The following is a 6,515-nucleotide window of genomic DNA, read 5'->3' as shown; positions in this document are numbered from 1 at the left end:
AAACCTTACACAATAATTTCTGCTAACCTTTGAGAGAAGCATATAGTCTTTACACTTGAGCTATGAGCAGTTAAATGTGTCATCTGGTTTAGAAAACCCCTGATCAAACACCCTATCAGAGAATTCTAAGTAGATGAAGGTCCCCTATTTAAAGGGAACCTGTCACCAGCATTTCACCTATTAACCCAGCAATACCTGGTGGAAGTGGGTGAAAAATATTTTTTATGTAACCTAGAATTATCTTCTAAGTAGGTTCTGTACCTTTAGTATTCCATTTTTTAGTGTTCCCATGCAATATGCTAATAAACATGAAAGAGTCAAATCTTCGTTTGAAAAGAGTCATATCTTCATTCTTTAAGCCTTTCCGAGTTTACCCCGCCTCCTTACTTTTGATTGACAACTCCTCGCCTCCCCCCAGCTCACACGAAATCCCACACTTGCGCATCGATGTCCTGTTCTGGTGCGTGTGCACAACGGGACACCATAGCAGCGTATATGCAGTAACTAGATGCCGGACCATATATGACGGGCGCATGCCCGCAATCTCAGACGAGATTTTGGCATTCAGGGCGGGCCAGTTTTTGGCAGTGGGCGGGTAAAAGAAGGGGAACGAATGAGATTGCAGGATTATTTAAATAAAATGCGCAAAATATTTGCAGGCTTATTTATGGTCGGAGGAAGAATTTAGGAGAGGGTATAACGGCAATGAACTTTTAACAGCATTGGCCAGCGAGGGGTGTGTAGACTTTAATAGGTGAAATGTTGGTGACAGGTTTCCTTTAAGTGCGCCTTTTGATCTGGAGGACCCGACCAAGAATTGGTCCAAGAATTACACAGACGGCACATTGTTTTATATTTCCCCAGCGGTGGTGTTGCAGGGAAATTGAACACTTGCTGCAAAGTTACTCTACAGATTACAGCTCATTGCTGAACAGCAGAGCCAGGAAACCAGACAGAATCACAGGCAAAGGTAGAGCAGGAAATGAAGGTATAAATAGACCGAGGGCGGGAGCTAGCACCGTCTGGCCAGGCTGTGATAGGTTTTCCCACTCCTCAGCCTACCAGCCTGAGTGGTAGCAGATCGAATCACTCTATCAGACCTAGGAGCAGATGCAGACTGATTCACCACGGGCATCGACACAGAAGCTGTGTCTGGCAGATCCTTTACACAACCCTTTAAAGTCACCCATAGCAATGAGGGACATTCATGGTAACAGCCGGGATGGTAACAACGGTGTCGTTGAGACAGCAGTAGAGGTAAGGAAAATCAGGGATGGCACCAAAGGGCAAAATCAACACCTAGGAATCATCCCACAGTGTTGGAAGAACCAGACTTCAGGACTAGTGGAGAAGGTGTAATCGGCAACAAGGCACATACATAATGTCCAAATCTGGTTAAAGCAAACATAAATAGTAGTTGGAATGGGAAAAACACAGGAAACAGGGTTTACGCAACTCCGGAGTCGGACATCTTAGATTTAGGAAACTTGGGGTCTCAGTAAATCGGGGTTTATGGAATTTAGGCTTACAGGAATCAGAGAGAAAGCAAAAGACACACGGCGCCACCTTGTGCAGGTCAAAAGGTTGAGTGGATGAGGCAGGGGGGCAATTGTCATGCTCACCTAGGTGGGATATTTTGAAGCGTGAGGATATAACCACAGTGCTGCTGCCAGATCCGAGTCGGTACCCCGAAGGGACCGCTTTGTTGACGGAGAGAGAGGGTGTCTTAACGACATCTCTGAGTCCACTTTAGATTAAGACATTCCGATTTCTGCACGTTTACCAAAAGCCACTGATAACATGATAATTTGTTTAGAATATCCAAAATGAGAGTAAAACGTAAATAAGATTAATATTGTCTATGATGGGTATTCATTCTAGTATACCAACTATTTCACATTAAAATTAAAACAAACCATCTGTTGTTGCGACTACAGAGTCTGTTACTCTCTGATTACTACTCATTATTCTATATATGTCAAATAAATACATGTAGACGTACTTTTACTCCTTTTTAACTTACCTGTAGCCCAACCGGCCCGTTCTGTTCTTCCTGAAGTTCCGACCCTCTTTAGTTGTCCTGGCAACGGAGACGCGTCTCGGCGTCCTCCAATGCAACCTAGCAACACAATTGTTCTCATTACAAACTTAGTTTATGTTTAAACCACTAATGTTATTGCTAGTCCCACTAACCCTTTGTATAAAACGATAAAGATTCCCATTTAAGATTTTTTTATCGGTTGTAATGCACTGCAACTAACGACACACTACTGACTTTTAAAGACCATTACTTTTAGTCATTTCTGTAAATTATACAATTCAGGCATCCTTCTATTGTACCCCTATTACCATGAGCCTCTTTCTTGCAAACAAAAGAATATATTTATTTTTATAATCTCCTATTTCTGTTTTTACTTTTTTGCTGTTTGAAAAAAACCGGGTGTGACGTCACGGCCGCACTCTGACCTCGGCAGATTTGGCGGTTTTTTCACTCTTGTTAATTGGAACCCATTATGTTATATAAAGTGTTGTAAGCACAGTGTGTACATGGCCTGATGAAGACGCTTGTTCAGCGTTGAAACGCGTAGCCACTCATTGAAATAAACGTTTCTTATTTATTATACTCTGGACTTCATTCCTTGAAATCTCGCCACGCAGCAGCGCCCCCACAAGATCCAATTTTTTCTCCCTCTCTCTCCGTCAGGAATCAGAGAGGGCACTAAACTTAAGCAAATACAACTACAAACAAACAAAATGTTTTAGTGACTTTGAAAAGAAATGGTTAAGTTATATAGGACAAGCCACAAAAAGGTATTTCCCATCAAATTGTATTTGAAAAAGGTTATACTGCTCGAATAGCCATGGTTATAGGAGTGAATCTCCCCTGGAACATTTACATTTGTCTTTTGCTTGTTGTTTTCAGTTTTCCTTGGCAACGTCTCCGATTGCCCTTCAGATATTCTGTTGTTAATGATGGTGCTCCATGATTACAACCCAACTATATGTAACAGTTCCTGCGTTGCTCCAGTCTTGCCCTCAACTATGGTCCTTCTTATTCCACATAGTCTGGCACCTGCTGTCGATCAGAGACTACACTGGCAATACACTGCAGCAAATCCATACCCCTTTAGGGATTAAAAGTTAATACCAGTTCTCTCTTAGATGCCATACCTTTCACACCACATGCCAGACTCACACAAGTATTCCTCATGAAAACAAAGATGTTCTATAGACAATCACTTAAAATTCAATGGATACAAGTTAATGTACATTTTGCACGGAGAGTAAAATTGGTTATGTGAAGGGGATGTTATATAAAGAGCACTGAGTAAGTCACTTCAGTTTGTTATCAAGCATATTAATAACTAAAAAACAACTTTCCCAAGTTAATTTGCAGATTTTGAAGATATCAAATAAATTATATGTGCCTAATGACAGCTCCTTTTTCAAGGTCTGCAGTGGAAAGCTTCATCTAGTATAATTTTCATATTTTTAAAAAAAATGGCATTCATTCACAAATCATTGAAATAGTGTACTTCAAGCACTTCAGACAGGATGCACAGAAATAATCAGTATTAGGCTGACGCAGGAGCAAAAAAGTAGGGGACTGATCAATAAGACCAAGCCTCAAGTATTTTCAAGGACATGGTAAGCATAGTCACAATATAAGAAGTGCCATTATCTCTAGTATTATCTCTTGTCAATGTTTGTAATTGTAGTCCCGGGCTAATTCCCAGTGGCTTGTCAAGAAACAAAATTGCTATGTTCTAATAGTATAAACAATCTGAGATATTCCATCACATTCAACAGGGAAATCAAACTTCATAAGACAATTGACCTCTGACGGATGGATGGAAGAAAACAACATATAAGCAATGGGGGTCGTTCATCAAAATGGTCTAAGGCCAGGATCACACACACATTTTTCTTATGAAGTTTTTGGCTCAGTTTTTTTTTTAAGCCAAACACAGGAGTAGATACATAAGAAAGGAGATGCAACAGTCTTTATATTATACCTGTCCTTCCTTTTGGATCCACGTCTGACTTTGGCTTAAAAATTTGGGCCAATAACCGCAGCATAAACTGCATCAAAACTCTGCGTGTGATCATTGCTTTAGAACATGTGTCTCAAACTTGGCAGGGTAAGTGGGCCACATATAGAAAAAATGTGAAGTTGACGGGCTGTATTACTTTCAAATTTGATACAATACAAAATTATTGTTAATCATTTAGTTATTTGAACTACTATAATAATACTACATTACTATAACAATACTACATTACTATAATAATACTACATTACTATAACAATAATACTACATTACTATAACAGTACTACATTACTATAATAATACTACTGTCAAATTGGGTTCATGGACCCACAAGGCCGTACCGCCTTGACGGTATGGCAGCTGGCCAACAGGGCGCATGTCACAGTCTATAGTTCGTCAGGCATGGAGTAGCAGGAATACAGCACATCACGACTACAGCACGGCACTTGACCAGGATAGCACAGGATACAGGTACGGGGAACACTGGGAAATGGAAAACACTAGGAGACCATTTTCATAGACAAACTAGGATATGACAAACAACGCTCAGGCATGGGAGGAACGTGCTGGGCCCTTCTTATAGCCCAGGGTGCTCTGGGAGCAATGAGCTCAATCTCCCACCTGCGTGTGCTTTGGCTTCTTAAGTCTGGACTGAGCTCGCAAGTGCACCCTGGTGGTCACTGTGGAACAGGACGGCCGTATGCGCAGACATCTCTGGAGAGAAGGGCGTCGACTGGATGGAAGGAGTTCGTGGTCAGCGACCACGGACGTTACAACTACGTTACTATAAAACCACATTACTATAATAATACTACATTACTATAACAATAATACTACATTACTATAACAGTACTACATTACTATAATAATATTACATTACTATAATACCACATTACTATAATACCACATTACTATAATAATACTACATTACTATAAAAATAATACTACATTACTATAATAATACTGCATTACGTTAATACTACATTACTATAACAATACTACATTACTATAATAATACTACATTACTATAACAATACTACATGACTATAAAAATACTACATTACTATAATATCATTGCATTACTAGAACAATACCACATTACTATAATAATACTACATTACTATAACAATACTACTTTACTGTAATAATACGACATTACTATAACAATAATACTACATTACAATAACAGTGCTACATTACTATAATAATACTACATTACTATAATACTACATTACTATAACAATACTATATGACTATAATAATACTACATTACTATAATAATACTACATCACTAAAACCGTATTACATTACTATAATACTACATTACTATAATACCACATTACTATAATAATACTACATGACTATAATACTACATTACTATAATATCACTACATTACTATAACAATACTACATTACTATAATAAGACTACATTACTATAATATCACTACATTACTATAACAATACTACATTACTATTATAATACTACATTACTATAAGGGTATGTGCACACACACTAATTACGTCCGTAATTGACGGACGTATTTCCGCCGCAAGTCCCGGACCGAACACAGTGCAGGGAGCCGGGCTCCTAGTATCATACTTATGTACGATGCTAGGAGTCCCTGCCTCGCTGCAGGACAACTGTCCCGTACTGTAATCATGTTTTCAGTACGGGACAGTAGTTCCACGGAGAGGCAGGGACTCCTAGCATCGTACATAAGTATGATGCTAGGAGCCCGGCTCCCTGCAGTGTGTTCGGTCCACTACTTGCGGCCGAAATACGTCCGTCAATTACGGACGTAATTAGTGTGTGTGCACATACCCTTACAATAATACTACGTTACTATAACAGTACTACATTACTATAATAAAACTACATTACTATAATACCACATTACTATAATAATACTACATTATTATAACAATACTACATTACTATAACAATAATACTACATTACTATAATACTGCTACATTACTATAATACTACATTACTATAATACTACATTACTATAATACATTACTATAACAATACTACATGACTATAATAATACTACATTACTATAATATCACATTACTGTAACAATACTACATTACTATAACAATACTACATTACTATAATACTACATTGCTATAACAATACTACATTACTACATTACTAAAACAATACTACATTACTATAATAATACTACATTACTATAATATCACTACATTGCTATAACGATACTACATTACTATAACTATACTACATTACTATAATAATACTACATTACTATAATAATACCGCTAGGTTTAAACTTAAAGGAACAGTGTCACCAACATTTTTTTTTTTATATCAGTTTTATGTTAGGGTTTTATTAAAAACGTTTATATTTATTTGTGTGTTTGTGTGTTACTTTTTTCTATTTTTACACCTTTTCTTCCTTATGGGGGCTGCCATTTTTTTTCCATTTCTGTATGTGTC

Source organism: Rhinoderma darwinii, chromosome 11 (assembly GCF_050947455.1).
Source record: "Rhinoderma darwinii isolate aRhiDar2 chromosome 11, aRhiDar2.hap1, whole genome shotgun sequence".
NCBI classification, from domain to species: domain Eukaryota; kingdom Metazoa; phylum Chordata; class Amphibia; order Anura; family Rhinodermatidae; genus Rhinoderma; species Rhinoderma darwinii.
This window is presented reverse-complemented; position numbering follows the sequence as displayed.